A 17,167-nucleotide genomic window follows, 5' to 3' on the forward strand; every position below is an offset into this window, starting at 1 on the left:
AGAGAGATAGAGAGAGATAGAGATTAGAGAGAAAGAGAGAGATAGAGATTAGAGAGATAGAGAGAGATAGAGATTAGAGAGATAGAGAGAGATAGAGATTAGAGAGAGAGATAGAGATTAGAGAGATAGAGATTAGAGAGAGATAGAGATTAGAGAGAAAGAGAGAGATAGAGATTAGAGAGAAAGAGAGAGATAGAGATTAGAGAGAAAGAGAGAGATAGAGATTAGAGAGAAAGAGAGAGATAGAGATTAGAGAGAGAGAGATAGAGACTAGAGAGATAGAGATTAGAGATAAAGAGAGAGATAGAGATTAGAGAGAGAGAGATAGAGATTAGAGAGAGAGAGATAGAGATTAGAGAGATAGAGATTAGAGAGAAAGAGAGAGATAGAGATTAGAGAGAGATAGAGATTAGAGAGAGATAGAGATTAGAGAGAGATAGAGATTAGAGAGAGAGAGAGATAGAGATTAGAGAGAAAGAGAGAGATAGAGATTAGAGAGAAAGAGAGAGATAGAGATTAGAGAGAAAGAGAGAGATAGAGATTAGAGAGATAGAGATTAGAGAGAAAGAGAGAGATAGAGATTAGAGAGATATAGAGAGATAGAGATTAGAGAGATATAGAGAGATAGAGATTAGAGATAGATAGATAGATAGATAGATAGATAGATAGATAGATAGATAGATAGATAGATAGATAGATAGATAGATAGATAGATAGATAGATAGAAAAACTGTCCATTTCGGTAAAGGGCATCCTGAATTTTCGGGTTCAGTACCGAAATTTTCATTCGGTGCACCACCACTGCTTTGGATATAAATTGAATGAATTCTTTTAGTCTGGTCCTCATGTTACATTGTACAATCCTATTAGGATTTAGCAAAACATTCAGATCTGGGTTCTATGGGAAGAACTGTCCTTATTACCCCACCCCGGATAACAACAGTTGGAGAATTCAAGCCAGAATCTGATTCTGAACAGTTCCTTCTCCAGACCACCCAACAGAAAAACCCGAGTACTGAAAGATCCAGGTGTGTCAAGAGAGAATCTGGATTTCCTAGAAGCATGAGCATACCGCCTGTAGCAAAGCCATACTCTCTCTCTATACGGTACATACGCCAGGGCCTGGCTCCAACATCCACAGGGATCCCTTGTCCTAATTACAAATTATTAACTTCAATAAACCGGCGAGGACAGCTCCGGCACGCCGTGTGTCATCCTTCATGGCCATCAAAGTGCATGCAAATACAGAAGCCTTTCCTATGTAAATTCTGTTGTGTGGAGTAATAAACGCAGGACAATTATGCCGTCCTCTCTGTACAAATTGTGCAATAATTTGATTGTTACAATATTTTTTAAAAGATGCATCTGAACGATGGAAGTATCAAGCTTTTTTCTTTAAAGGCAAAGGAATAATACGTGCCAACGAGAGATAAAATAGCCAATGCACTTCTGAAAATACTCAGAACCATCTGCTACCATTTAATTCCACTAGAAGGGATCCTCGGTAGGGGCAAAAGCAGTGATGTGGTAGTGGAGGAAGCTCATTAGGTAGAATATTTTACTACAGCTAGTGGACAAAGGTTCAGATTTAGGTTTTGCATGATAGATGCATTCAGGCTAAGTAATGTTTCAGCGTAACGCTCCAGGTATTTATTACCTATCTCAGAGATTACAGTAGTCCCCCGAAGAATGCCTTCATCTGTTTTTCCTTGTAGAAGGATGGTGCCATAATTGTTAAAGTGAGAGTAAACTCCCTTGTATGATTTTTACCTGCACCGTTTAGGAGATATTTACTTTAGCTGCAAGCTGGTGATGTCACCAGTACCATACCCATGCCATGCCCGAGACTTCTATGCGCATGCACGGGAGTGACGTCATCGCGGCTCGGCCACTAAGCCAAGCAAACCCAGAAGGAAGACCGGGTGAAGATGGAAACGCCTTCAGTGGTGACAATGTGCCGCTGGGGGGCTTCGCATTCAGGTAAGTCTATCATAATATGCTAGTATGCAATACATACTAGCACATTATGACATAAACTGCCTGGAGCCCAATTATTTTTGCTGCGGTTTACTACTGCTTTAATGCCCCCAGCATCAGCATTTACTTCCTAGACTGAGATGTTAGCTCAGAAGTGGCACGATTATGTAAATCCTGGTCTCTGCGCAGCTCTTGGCAACTTCTTGAGGAACCCTAGTAGAAAAAGGCTGCTCTAGAGGAACCCTAGCTGGGAAAGGCTGCCCTAGAGGGACTATTGTTAAAAAGAGCTAGACTAGAGGAACTCCATTTGAGAAAGGCTGCTCTAGAGGAACCCTAGTTAAGAAAGGTTGTTCTAGAGGAACCACAGGGTTCCATAGAACCCTAGTTGAGAAAGGCTGCTCTAGAGGAACCCCAGGGTTCCATAGAACCCTAGTTGAGAAAGGCAGCTCTAGAGGAACCATCGTTAAGAAGGGCTACACTAGAGGAACTCTAGTTGAGAAAGGCTGCTCTAGAGGAACCCTAGTTGAGAAAGGCAGCTCTAGAGGGACTATTGTTAAGAAAGGCTACACTAGAGGAAATCTAGTTGAGAAAGGCAGCTCTAGAGGAACCCTAGGGTTCCACAGAACCCTAGTTGAGAAAGGCTGCTCTAGAGGAATCCTACGGTTCCACAGAACCCTTGTTGAGAAAGGCTGCTCTAGAGGGACTAGTGTTAAGAAAGGCTACACTAGAGGAACTCTAGTTGAGAAAGGCTGCTCTAGAGGAACCCTAGGGTTCCACAGAACCCTAGTTGAGAAAGGCAGCTCTAGAGGGACTATTGTTTAGAAAGGCTACACTAGAGGAACTCTAGTTGAGAAAGACAGCTCTAGAGGAACCCTAGGGTTTCACAGAACCCTAGTTGAGAAAGGTAGCTCTAGAGGGACTAGTGTTAAGAAAGGCTACACTAGAGGAACCCTAGTTGAGAAAGGCTGCTCTAGAGGAATCCTACGGTTCCACAGAACCCTAGTTGAGAAAGGCTGCTCTAGAGGGACTAGTGTTAAGAAAGGCTACACTAGAGGAACTCTAGTTGAGAAAGACAGCTCTAGAGGAACCCTAGGGTTCCACAGAACCCTAGTTGAGAAAGGCAGCTCTAGAGGAACCATTGTTAAGAAGGGCTACACTAGAGGAAATTTAGTTGAGAAAGGCTGCTCTAGAGGAACAATAGGGTTCCACAGAACCTTAGTTGAGAAAGGCTACTCTTTGGCAGTGTTTCTCAACCTTTTTTCAGTCAAGGCACCCTTTAAAATTATGGATAGTCTTGAGGTACCCCATTCTAAAATGTAAAAAAACTATTCTAATAGTTTTACATAATGCATCAACATCCACACATGTAGGACACCCAACATTAGAGGTGTTTTATTCTTCCAAAGAAAATACACTTTTGCACACTGGTACTGACTAGTATTCCAATGTTTCCCTTCTCCCTCAATTTCTCTCCATCAGTCACCTAATGTGACCCCAGTGCTGAGTGAGGGGGCAGAGGATAGTCAAACAAGAATGCTGTGGTGGCAACAGACATTCTCCTTATCAACTGATGACATCATTGGTTGTTAGGATGCCAGTGTCTAGAAAGTCGTAATGGTGGATAATGAAAACCTGTGGCTTTGTGTAACTAAAAGGCAGGCTTCATCTACCTGCTGGCTTATATACAATTTTTGATACATTTTTAGGCATTTTGCCAAGGCACCCCTGAAGAAGCCTCGAGGCACCTCAGGTTGAAAAAGGCTGCTCTAGAGAAACCATTGTTAAGAAAGGCAGCTCTAGAGGAACCATTATTAAGAAGGGCTACAGTAGAGGAACTCTAGTCTAGAAAGGCTGCTCTAGAGGAAACCTAGTTGAGAAAGGCTGCTCTAGAGGAACCTTAGGGTTCCACGGAAGCCTTGCTAAGAAAGGCATCTCTATAGGAACCATAGCTGAGAAAGGCTGCTTGAGAGGAACCCTAGCTGAGAAGGGCTGCTCGAGAGGAACCCTAGCTGAGAAGGGCTGCTCGAGAGGAACCCTAGCTGAGAAGGGCTGCTCGAGAGGAACCCTAGATGAGAAGGGCTGCTCGAGAGGAACCCTAGCTGAGAAGGGCTGCTCGAGAGGAACCCTAGCTGAGAAGGGCTGCTTGAGAGGAACCCTAGCTGAGAAGGGCTGCTCGAGAGGAACCCTAGCTGGGAAGAGCTGCTCGAGAGGAACCCTAGCTGGGAAGGGCTGCTCGAGAGGAACCCTAGCTGAGAAGGGCTGCTCGAGAGGAACCCTAGCTGAGAAGGGCTGCTCAAGAGGAACCCTAGCTGAGAAGGGCTGCTCGAGAGGAACCCTAGCTGAGAAGGGCTGCTCGAGAGGAACCCTAGCTGAGAAGGGCTGCTCAAGAACCCTAGCTGAGAAGGGCTGCTTGAGAGGAACCCTAGCTGAGAAGGGCTGCTCAAGAGGAACCCTAGCTGAGAAGGGCTGCTCGAGAGCAACCCTAGCTGAGAAGGGCTGCTCGAGAGGAACCCTAGCTGAGAAGGGCTGCTCGAGAGGAACCCTAGCTGAGAAGGGCTGCTCGAGAGGAACCCTAGCTGAGAAGGGCTGCTCTAGAGGAGTGTTTCTCAACCCCGGTCCTCAGGGCACACTAACAGACCAGGTTTGCAAGAAAACCGAAATGCCCCTTTTGCCGCGTTTATCAAACATGGAACTAACGTGTTTCTATACTGCCTATGAGGTTTATCGATTTTATGAAATAAACACGTCCATGGGTCATCCAGAAGGTGCTCTCTTGTAATTTCCCTAGTATATTGTTGCACCTTCTGCTAATACTAACGAATCTTAGGACAGTCCCAACAGATATAATATATATATATATATATATATATATATAATACATTATATTCCGTACATTACAGCACCTCCAGCATAATTCTGATTTCTCTGGGTGGTGTTTTTTTCGCTTTTACCGGTGTTATGTACCATCTTAATATACGGTACTTTTATAATTCTTTTCGATGGTGTTTATATCTTTCGCATAACAGTACACGGCTCTCAGCATAATTTTTTACTTCAATCTCACTTATTTTGTGATCCTATCTCTTTTTCCCATGTTTTTATGAATGGAGGTCTCTTCTGCCAGCTAGGACATCTTTGGCTCTTCTGCTAGGATAGAAATCTTTGGCTCGTTCTTTGGCTTTGCTATAAACTGGGGCAAGTCCGTGTTACTCCCAATAGATGAATCCTCCCGAATCCTACCGCAGAAAGCCCTGATTTAGAAAGCCTGGCCTAGGTATTCACCTAACTGCAGCTCATGGACGTCTTTTGGTTTGTAAATGTTTTCTTGAAACAATATCCAGCTGCTGTATGACATGCTTGGAATTTATTCATGAAGCCTTCTTAAGTTATTAACAATTTAAAGGGAATTGTAATAATCTGATGCCAAGCCATTTAAGACTATTACTGTACCTTGACATCACCACCCTTTGCCCCAGTCTGGTGCTGCTGAAGATCCTACAACAACAAAAAAAAAAACACTTTCTCAAAGTCAGTAAATTAAATGGACTAGAAACATGAGCCCCTGCCATTTATTTGGGTCTGATGTTCCATCAGGTAAGAAGCACTGCATGGTGGGACGCACATGTGCCCCATTGCGGTACCTTAATTTTGTTTAGGTAGCTCTAGCAGCGTTGGAGCAGTTGCCTTATGCTGTGCAGAATCAGTCTTATTTGCCTGGCAATTCCTTATTAGGAGGTTTTTAACCGCTTGCCGACCGCCGCACGAATATTTACTGCGGCGGTCAGCCCCGTACAGGCAAAGTGACGTAGGACTACGTCACTAGCCTGTGAGCCTCTAGGATGCGAGCGTGCGCCGCTGGAGGCGCGTTCCCGCCCCTGCTCGTTCCCTAACAAGTCCGCGCTTGTGACCGGCGGGCCTGATGTCCGCCGGTCACTCGCGATCGTCCGGTGCAGAGGGAGAAAGGCAGGCGGCAAATGTAAACAAAGCCGCCTGTCTTTCTCCCCTGTGTAACTGCAGAGATAATACGATCCTGCTATGTAGGATCGTATATCTCTGTGGTTACACGAAAAGCCACGCCCCTTTACAGTTAGAAACACGCCCCTAGGGACACATTTAACCCCTGCCTCTCCAATAAAGTTAACCCCTTCCCTGCCAGTGTAATTTTTACAGTAACAGTGCATATGTATAGCACTGATTACTGTAGTAATGTCACTGGTACCCCCAAAAGTGTCAAAAATGTCAGTCAAGGGTCCGATCTGTCCACCGCAATGTTGCAGTCCCGCAAAAAAAAAAAACGCAGATCAACGCCATTACTCGTTAAAAAAAACACCAAAAATGACAGAAATCTTTCCCTTAGTTAGTAAACGCAATAACTTTTGCGCAAACCAATCAAAATACGCTTATTGCGATTTTTTTTACCAAACATATGTAGCAGAAAGCAAATTGGCCAAAAATGTTAAAAAATTTAGATTTTTACATTTTTTTTGGGGAATTTCATATAAAAAATTTGAAAAATATTGTTATTTTTTCAAAATTGTCGCTATTTTTTTGTTTATAGCGCAAAAAGTAAAAATTGCACAGGTGATCAAATACCACCAAAAGAAAGCTCTGTTTGTGGGGAAAAAAAGAACGTCAATTTCATTTGGGTACAGCATCGCACGACCACGCAATTGTCCATTAAAATCACGCAGTGCCAAATCACAAAATAGGGCCTGGTCAGGAAGGGGGTAAAATCTTCCGGGGCTTAAGTGGTTAACCACTCTACTACCGCTCACAGTAATACTACTGCGGCAGAGTGGCTCGTTCCCGTCCAGTCACGTAGTATTAACGTGACTGGACTCCTCCCCTTCTGGGCGGCGCTTGCGCGCCGCCGGAGGCTCGCTCCCGCTGTTTTCATTCACAGCGGGAGTCGGGCCAGGGGAGGAGCAGCGGCGATCGCCGCTGCTCTTACCCGATCGTCGGGGATCGAGTCTGGAGATCCGCCCGCTGTGTGTAAACACAGCGGGCGGATCTCCATAGTGACAGGGAGTGACAGATCGGACTGTTCAGCATAGCTGGACATCCGATCTGTCCATGAATCACTCAGTCACCTCCCCCCCTACACGTCAGTAAGCACCAGGCATACATTAACCCCTCCCTCTCCAATAAAATTAACCCCTTCCCTGCCAGTGTCATTTTTACAGTAACAGTGCATATATATAGCACTGATTACTGCAGTAATGTCACTGGTACCCCCAAAAGTGTCAAAAATGTCAGTCAGGGGTCCGGTCTGTCCGCCGCAATGTCGCAGTCCCGCAAAAAAAATCGCAGATCGCCGCCATTACGCGTTAAAAAAAAAACACCAAAAATGACAGAAATCTTTCCCTTTGTTAGTAAACGCAATAACTTTTGCGCAAACCAATCAAAATACGCTTATTGCGATTTTTTTTACCAAACATATGTAGCATAAAACAAATTGGCCAAAAACTTTTAAAAAAATTGGTTTTTACATCTTTTTTGGGGGGAATTTCATATAAAAAAATGTGAAAAATATTGTTATTTTTTCAAAATAAACGCTCTTTTTTTGTTTATAGCGCAAAAAGTAAAAATCGCACAGGTGATCAAATACCACCAAAAGAAAGCTCTGTTTGTGGGAAAAAAAGGACGTAAATTTCGTTTGGGTACGGCGTCGCACGACCGCGCAATTGTCAGTTGAAGTCGCACAGCGCCGAATCGCAAAAAGTGGCCTGGACGGAAGACAGCAAAATCCTCCGGTTGTAAAGTGGTTAAGATGGCCACACACCTTACAATCACGTCGTTCACTTTGGTAGCTCAATCGTGATAAGTGGTGGTCGTATTTACCATTTAAAGGACATGGCGGGAAATACTTTTAAAGATCTGAAGCACCCTCCTGGGTAGGTGCTGGTGGGAGAGTATTGTTTTTGGCTCTGTCTGCCTATCAGAGGAGCAGCAGGCAAATCTATTGCTTTCTGTCACCAGAGAGCAGGATCTGCGAGTTAGGTCTGCTCAGTGTGTGATTCATTGGGTCTAGAGCAGGGGTCCTCAAACTACGGCCCTCCAGCTGTTGCAGAACTACACATCCCATGAGGCATTGTAAAACTCTGACATTCACAGACATGACTTGGCATGATGGGAATTGTAGTTCCTGAACAACTGGAGGGCCATAGTTTGAAGACCCCTGGTCTAGAGAGTGTTTCACACTGGTTCAATAGGGAGGCATATTGGACAGTTGGAGGAAACCTGACCAATGGATACATAGGCTTTGATACAGTTCTGGTGATTGGTGGAGACTGTCTCGTGCATTCTGGGATACTGTATAAAAGCCAGGAGCACATGTGCTGCGGGGTCTTTGGCTGGTGAGCAGAGTCCCGGAGGGAGGGTGGCGGCTGCCTCCTCCTCTGTAGCGGTGGCACGTGGTCGCAGGCGGTCGGCCTGGGGCTCAAAGTAACGGAACTGAACCCAGATGTCCAGGATAACTGACTAGAGGGGGAAAGACGCTGGAGACCCTCGAAAATAAGTATCGTGAATACAAGGGATCGTGTCTAGGGGCCTGACCTGAGGGGGGCCACCCCGGAGTAGGATAGTCAGAGGATGGGTGTCAGTGTGGCAAGTGAAAGGGGATACTAGGAGAGTATCCTGAAGAGAATTAATTCATCAAGTCTTTTGGATAGAGACTTAATCTACATTCACCTAGTGCAGTGATGGCGAACCTTGGCACCCCAGATGTTTTGGAACTATATTTCCCATGATGCTCATGAACTCTGCAATGTAGTTGAGCATCATGGGAAATGTAGTTCCAAAACATCTGGGGTGCCAAGGTTCGCCATCACTGACCTAGTGGCAGGGTGAATCAGCAGCCTGGTTGCATCATCAGATAAGAGTCCCCGTATCTTGTAAATAGTTAATTTGGAGTATCCCACTATTCCCTTCTCCCATCCCTATTTAAAATCAAAACACCAAATACAACTATATACCCCTAGACTGATCGTTGACTGAGCCAAGTAGTAAGGTGTTAAATTGTGAATGACAGTGTTGCTAACGGTAACCCAGGGGGACCCGAAAGTGTGTTATCCAGCAGTCCTCAAGGGGGCAGTGCTACAGATCTAAGCAGGCTGTAACACTTGTATAATGACTGAATAGTTTTACGCAATCGGCATCAATCAAAATCTGTCTGTGTGCATTAATCTTACAATCACCAATAAACTTCATATGTATTACTCGATGTGTGGTCTATATGTGAAAATACAACAGATTGTATTGTGAGTGGACAGCTTCAGAGATCATTTCTGATTGGATGAAATGGGTTCCTGTACCAACTGCCCTTGCGCTGCACTCAGAGGGGTTTATTTACTAAAGCTAGAGGGGGCAAAATTAGACACAATTCTGCAGAGAAACCAATCAGCTTCCAGGTTTTATTGCTAAAGCTTAATTAAACAAGCTGAAGTTAGAAGCCGATTGGTTTCTCTGCAGAATTGTGACTCATTTTGCCCTCTCTAGCTTTAGTAAATAAACCCCAGAGTGTCTGATTTAGAATCAGCAGCCTTCTACCAGGCCTCCAATGGGCTTGGTGGCTAGAGGGAGAAGCTTGGATCTGATTGGTTGCTCTAGGCCTCTTTGAAACAATTCTTTCCTCAGGCACATTGATAAATGAAGCTCATTATCTCTTTATCAATATATTTAACTACAATACAGGTACACAAAGCAAAGTACAAGACAGTCTATAAAAGGCAACGCTGCTCTCGATTTCCAGGATTGCTCACGGTTATGGTTGATACCTCTCCTACAGAGTGATAACAAACACCTCTGGCGATTGGAGGCTTTAGTTATTAATGGGGAGCTTTTCAAGCTCTTCAGAAAATCTCCCTTCAAACGGGCCTAATGCTTGTATCTTCCATGAACTTACACTGACCACAAACATGCAGATTTCTAAGACAGTGGTCTCCGAACTGTGATTAAGAAATAAACAGAGGGCGCACCGGCCTAGTGCATTATCCTCAATGTAAAAAGCTTTTATTTTATATGAAAGATACTCCCAAACCAATGCTTGATAAAGGCATATCACATTGAAGTGGCTGTAGTGCCCACAGTATCACATCATGGATGAAAAAGTCCACAGAAACTGGCTGACGCGTTTCAAGGTCCTCCCTTTTTCTCAGAGTGGCTCTGAGGAAGAGACAGGACCTCGAAACGTTTCAGCCAGTTTCTGTGGACTTTTCATCCATGATGTAAAACTGTGAGCACTACAACCACTTCGATGTGATATGCCTTTATCAAGCATTGGTTTGGGAGTATCTTTCATATAAAATAAAAGCTTTTTGCATTGAGGATAATGCACTAGGCCGGTGTGCCCTCTGTTTATTTCTTAATCACAGTTTGGAGACCACTGTCTTTGAAATTTGCATGTTTGTGGTCAGCATAAGGTCATGGAAGATGCAAGCATTAGGCCCGTTTGAAGAGAGATTTTCTGAAGTGCCCCCCCCTGTTTATTTCTTAATTTTAGTTACCCAGACATCCCTAGTCTTGTGGGGGCAGCAAGGCGGCATTTATCCGATTTAGCCTGGACGGAGGGCAAAGCGTAGAACCTCTTTGGGGTCGAACATCAAGCGAAGGAGGATTGTGTGGTGTCTTTTTTTGTAGCGTCTCCAAACTGTGGCCTGGGGGCCAGATGCAGCCCTTGCTTGATTTTATCCGCCCCTTGGGGCACTGTTTCATCGAAGAATATCAACAATGGGGCATAATCCCCCCCCCCCCCCCGACACCAACAATGGGGCACTATTCCTCCCAAAGACACCAACGATGGGGCACTATTCCTCCCAAAGACACCAACAATGGGGCACTATTCCTCCCAAAGACACCAACAATGGGGCACTATTCCTCCCAAAGACACCAACAATGGGGCACTATTCCTCCCAAAGACACCAACGATGGGGCACTATTCCTCCCAAAGACACCAACGATGGGGCACTATTCCTCCCAAAGACACCAACGATGGGGCACGATTCCTCCCAAAGACACCAACAATGGGGCATTATTCTTCCCAAAGACACCAACGATGAGGAACTATTCCTCCCAAAGACACCAATGATGGGGCACTATTCCTCCCAAAGACACCAATGATGGGGCTTAATTCTTCCCAAAGACACCAATGATGGGGCATTATTCTTCCCAAAGACACCAACGATGAGGAACTATTCCTCCCAAAGACACCAATGATGGGGCATTATTCTTCCCAAAGACACCAATGATGAGGCATTTTTCTTCCCAAAGACACCAACGATGAGGAACTATTCCTCCCAAAGACACCAATGATGGGACATTATATTTCCCAAAGACACCAATGATGAGCCAAAGACACCAATGATGGGGCATTATTCTTCCCAAAGACACCAATGATGAGGCATTTTTCTTCCCAAAGACACCAATGATGGAGCACTATTCCTCCCAATGACACCAATGATGGGGCCCAATTACTCCCACCGACACCAATGATGGGGCACAATTACTCCCACTAAAACAAATGATGTGGGATTTTTTTCCCACTGACATCAGCACCTTTTCTACCCCCACAGGCCACAGTCCGGCTCCTTTTAACTCTGAAGGACAGTAAACTGGCCATTTGTTTGGAAAGTTTGAAGACCCCTGCTCCGAGAGATCTCAATCAGATTTCCATCGTAAAAATGACCAAAAGCCACACAACACCATGAAGCGCTGAGCTGTTCCGATACAAACTATTGGGGATACGTTGAAAAAGGCTATGCTAGGGAAATCCTGGTTGAGAAAGGCTACTTTAGAGGAACCCTAAGGTTCCACTGAACCCTATTTGAGAAAGACTACTTTAGAGTAACCTTAGTTGAAAAAGGCTATGCCAGAGAAATCCTGGTTGAGAAAGGCTACTTTAGAGGAACCTTAATGGCTCGTTTCCACTGAGCTTTCTGGTATGGTTCGGTTCGGTACGGTACGCTATTTATGCCGTTTGCATTATGAATGGTACCCTAATTCCGAACTGTACCGTACCGTACCACTTTTTTGGTACCCTTTAGTTTCGTGGAGCTACACTCTGCAGAATTGATTGGTTGACAGAGAATCGTCTATCACAGCTTTCCTGCTACACCACGTCTATCATGAAAGGGTACTATTGGCAGTGGAAACGCAATGTGTACCGTTCCGAACCGTACCGTACTGAACCGAACCGTGCCGTACCACTCAGTGGAAACGAGGCATTTTTGGTTCCACTGAACCCTAGTTGAGAAAGGCTATGCTACAGCTCCCCTAAGATTTTAACGAACCTCCAGCAGTGTGTATCGGAACAGGTCAGCGATTCATGGTGTTTTATTTACTCATCCGGAAATTGAGTAGGACCATTTGATTATCTTAACGTCAACCTGTCCTTTGCCCATGCAGGCCAAAGCAACAGGTTCATTTATTGCACTCAGCAGCTGCATTTCGCTCCCCTTTCATCCTGTTCAACCACTGAGGAAGCCCAACTAAACCTCTAGTTCAATTTAACTACATACATTCCAGTTGCATCAAACAAAAGGTGTGAAAAGCCTTACACTTCTTGTTTTCTTAGAAAAGCAGCTACATCCTGAGTAGAAAAGTCTGAATGCCAGCATGCTGCAGAGAATGACCCTAGCTCTCTCTGGAAACAATGGTTCCTCTAGAGACTCGTCCAACATGCTCCCTGGTAAGCCAAAACTTAGAGCTTCCCAGTCAGCAAAGCTCATGCCCCTGCTGTTTGTAGAGATATAGGTCAGACTTAGCAGTGGACATGTCGGACCTCGGAAGAGAGACCACTGACTCCACAATGAAAACTAAATTTCCCATTCTGCAGCATGCTAGCAGGGGATGTGGCTGCTTTCTAATGAAAAAAACTTTAAGGGCCCGCTCACGCCACAGCTTTAGCATGACCATGGTGTTATGCACTGACATGCGTTATATTGTGTTGCAATTTTTTTTTTTTGCTAAATAAAGAAAACGTTGTGTTTCCCCTTCATGTGTGCCGGAGCCTTGCCCTGAGACACATTTACACACATTGCACTTGCAATAGGACATGATCCCCATACACGGATGTACTGGGTATTACTTTTGTGGCCAAATATTGTCATGGAAGCAAAGGGAAGGAAAAAATGAGCGGCTGGTGGGCCACCATTAACATTATTCCATTGCCGAGTACTATTGTGATGGCACTGGATTGCCTGCAGCCAATCACCAGCGCTGCCAGATGGGAGTAAGATTCGATTATAAAGCAACATGATCTCCCATACCCAGGTGTACTGGATATTACTTTTGTGACCAAATGTAGTGTCAAGGAAGCAAAGAAAAGGCACAATTGAGTGACTGGTGGGCTACCATTCACATTATCCTATTGGCATGTACTATTGTGATGGCACCAGATTGCTTGTGGCCAAACACCAGCACTACCAAGTGGAAGTAAGATTAATGAGTGACAGGATCCCCATACCCGGATGTACTGGGTATTACTTTTGTGGCCAAATGTGGTGTCATGGAAGCAAAGAAAAGGCACAATTGAGCGGCTGGTGGGCTACAATTAACATTATTCTATTGCCCAGTATTATTGTGATGGCACTGGATTGCCTGCGGCCAAACACCAGCACTGCGAGGTGGAAGTAAGATTAATGAGATACATGATCCCCATACCCGGATGTACTGGGTATTACTTTTGTGGCCAAATGTGGTGTCATGGAAGCAAATGGAAGGAAAAAAAGAGCGGCTGGTGGGTCACCATTAACATTATTCCATTGCCAAGTACTATTGTGATGGCACTGGATTGCCTGCGGCCAATCACCAGCGCTGCCAGGTGGGAGTAAGATTAATGAGCGACATGATCCCCATACATGGATGTACTGGGAATTACTTTTGTGGCCAAATGTGGTGTTATGGAAGCAAAGGGAAGGAAAAAATGAGCGGCTGGTGGGCTACCATTAACATTGTCCTATTGTCAAGTACTATTGTGATGGCACTGGATTGCCTATGGCCTATCCCCAGCGCTGTTAGGTGGGAGTAAGATTAATGAGATACATGATCCCCATACCCGGATGTACTGGGAATTACTTTTGTGGCCAAATGTGGTGTTAATAAAGCAAAGGGAAGGAAAAAAATGAGCGGCTGGTGGGCCACCATTTACATTGTCCTTTTGCCAAGTACTATTGTGATGGCACTGGATTGCCTGCGGCCAAACACCAGTGCTGCCAGGTGGAAGTAAGATTAATCAGTGACATGATCCCGATACCCGGATGTACTGGGTATTACTTTTGTGGCCAAATGTGGTGTCATGGAAGCAAAGGGAAGGAAAAAATGGGTGGCTGGTGGGCCACCAGTAACATTATTCCATTGCCAAGTACTATTGTGATGGCACTGGATTGCCTGCGGCCAGTCACCAGCGCTGCCAGGTGGGAGTAAGATTAATACGTTACATGATCCCCATACCCGGATGTACTGGGAATTACTTTTGTGGCCAAATGTGGTGTCATGTTAGCAAAGGGAAGGAAAAAATGAGCGGCCAGTGGGCCACCATTAAAATTATTCCACTGCCAAGTACTATTGTAATGGCACTGGATTGCCTACGGCCAAACACCAGTGCTGCCAGGTGGAAGCAAGATTAATCAATGACATGATCCCCATACCCGGATGTACTGGGAATTACTTTTGTGGCCAAATGTGGTGTTATGGAAGCAAAGGGAAGGAAAAAATGAGCGGCTGGTGGGCTACCATTAACATTGTCCTATTGTCAAGTACTATTGTGATGGCACTGGATTGCCTATGGCCTATCCCCAGCGCTGTTAGGTGGGAGTAAGATTAATGAGATACATGATCCCCATACCCGGATGTACTGGGAATTACTTTTGTGGCCAAACGTGGTGTTAATAAAGCAAAGGGAAGGAAAAAAATGAGCGGCTGGTGGGCCACCATTTACATTGTCCTATTGCCAAGTACTATTGTGATGGCACTGGATTGCCTGCGGCCAAACACCAGCGCTGCCAGGTGGAAGTAAGATTATTCAGTGACATGATCCCGATACCCAGATGTACTGGGTATTACTTTTGTGGCCAAATATTGTCATGGAAGCAAAGGGAAGGAAAAAATGGGTGGCTGGTGGGCCACCAGTAACATTATTCCATTGCCAAGTACTATTGTGATGGCACTGGATTGCCTGCGGCCAGTCACCAGCGCTGCCAGGTGGGAGTAAGATTAATACGTTACATGATCCCCATACCCGGATGTACTGGGAATTACTTTTGTGGCCAAATGTGGTGTCATGTTAGCAAAGGGAAGGAAAAAATGAGCGGCTGGTGGGCCACCATTAACATTATTCCATTGCCAAGTACTATTGTGATGGCACTGGATTGCCTGCAGCCAAACACCAGTGCTGCCAGATGGAAGTAAGATTAATCAGTGACATGATCCCGATACCCGGATGTACTGGATATTCCATTTCTCTCCTTGTGGCCAAATGTGGTGTCATGGAAGCCATTAAATTCAGTGGAGCCCTGTAGGCTACATGTCATACCAGCCTTTGTTTTTTTATCCCAGTTAATGGGAAATTTCCTTCCACGGTTTGCAGTCTTTCAAAGCCCCCTTCGGAGATTTGGGTTCCCAGCTCCTCCTCCTGCATTCTCCATAGTGCCAATGAAATCTCAAACAGTGGGGTCCCTCATTATTATAGGTGTGAAACACAAGCCCAGCGATCTCTTAGCCTCAAGGAGTTTCAAGTAGAAACTCTTATAAAGCAGAAGTCTTAAAAAAGCACCAGTAAAAAGAGTAAGCCATGGGGGGCTCTGAGTGGAAGGAACTAGCCAATCAAAAATCTCCATCTGGGGAGACTGCTCTGAGGAGCTAGCAATCTACCAATGCCTACAGATATATTTGTAAATCTGACTGATGACTGTGCAATGATCCATGTAATCCGGCAATGGAGTACTGATAGAATGCCTGTGCTGCCAGAACAACCAATCAGCTTCCAGCACAGATTAAACGATGACGGGGAGACACAATGCTTGGTCATATCAAAAGATATTTAAAATATTGCCAGTGGAAAACCCATTAATTCGAATATGGATATAACTCTAGAACCATCTACCAACAGATAATGCTGTGTAAAACAGATACCGCAGATTGGAAGATCAACACACTTAGGCTCACCATACACATTACAATCTGAGCCTACCATAACTATGTAATATGAGGACCTACCTAAACTATCCAATGAATCTGGATCCAAACAGTTGTTGGTAGATCTAACGGTGATTGTACAGTATATTTGTATCGTGTGTTGAGCTCTAGGCATACAATCTGACCATACAATCTTTGTATGATCAACTTTAGATTTACCAACACCAAATAACATGAAAAGATACTTAAACTATCCAATCAATCTGTATCCAACCAGACAGGCTGTTGTAATACATAGTTGTTGGAAGAGCTAAAGGAGATTGTACAATCAGATTGTAACATAATGTGTGGACTGAGCTTTACCTAAATATCAGAGGAGATACATAGAATGAGAAGAAATGGATAAGGGATGGCTGGAGAGAGAGAGAGAGAACAAGAGAGAACGAGAGAGAGAGAACGAGAGAACGAGAAATAGAGAGAACAAGAGAGAGAGAGAACAAGAGAGAGAGAGAACAAGAGAGAGAGAGAACAAGAGAGAGAGAGAACGAAAGAGAGCGAACGAAAGAGAGAGAACGAGAGAGAGAGAGAGAGAGAACGAGAGAGAGAGAGAACAAGAAAACGAGAGGGAGAGAGAGAGAGAGAGAGAGAGACGAGAGAGAGAGAGAGATAGAGAGGGAGAGAGAGAATGAGAGAGAGAGAACAAGACAAAGAGAGAACAAGAGAAGGAGAGAGAGAGAAGGAGAGAGAGAGAAGGAGAGAGAGAGAGAGAAGGAGAGAGAGAGAGAGAGAGAAGGAGAGAGAGAGAGAGAGAGAGGAGAGAGAGAGAGAAGGAGAGAGAGAGAGAAGGAGAGAAGGAGAGAGAGAGAGAGAAGGAGAGAGAGAGAAGGAGAGAAGGAGAAGGAGAGAGAGAAGGAGAAGGAGAGAGAGAGAGAAGGAGAGAACGAGAGAGAGAAGGAGAGAGGGGGGAAAGAGAGAGAGGGGGGAAGGAGAGAGAGGGGGGAAAGAGAGAGGGGGGAAAGAGAGAGGGGGGAAAGAGAGAGGGGGGAAAGAGAGAGGGGGG

At 44.9% G+C, this 17,167-nt stretch overlaps 1 protein-coding gene across 3 annotated transcripts in view; it reads right to left on the reverse strand.

Moving 5' to 3' along the window:
* The window catches only part of PLEKHO1 (pleckstrin homology domain containing O1), a 97,111-nt gene that overhangs the window by 75,520 nt on the left and 4,424 nt on the right, over window positions 1–17,167 (reverse strand). Inside the window, exon 1 of one of the 3 annotated variants that reach the window (XM_082275182.1) lies at window positions 5,428–5,691. The exons of the other annotated variants lie outside the window; for them this stretch is intronic. The gene's annotated coding sequence lies outside the window, so the exon portion shown is untranslated. Of the gene's footprint in view, window positions 1–5,427; window positions 5,692–17,167 lie in introns of those variants that run through there. 3 annotated transcript variants of the gene reach the window in all.

This window comes from Pelophylax lessonae (genome assembly GCF_965119305.1).
Source record: "Pelophylax lessonae genome assembly, chromosome: 13".
In the NCBI taxonomy this organism is placed as follows: Eukaryota; Metazoa; Chordata; class Amphibia; order Anura; family Ranidae; genus Pelophylax; species Pelophylax lessonae.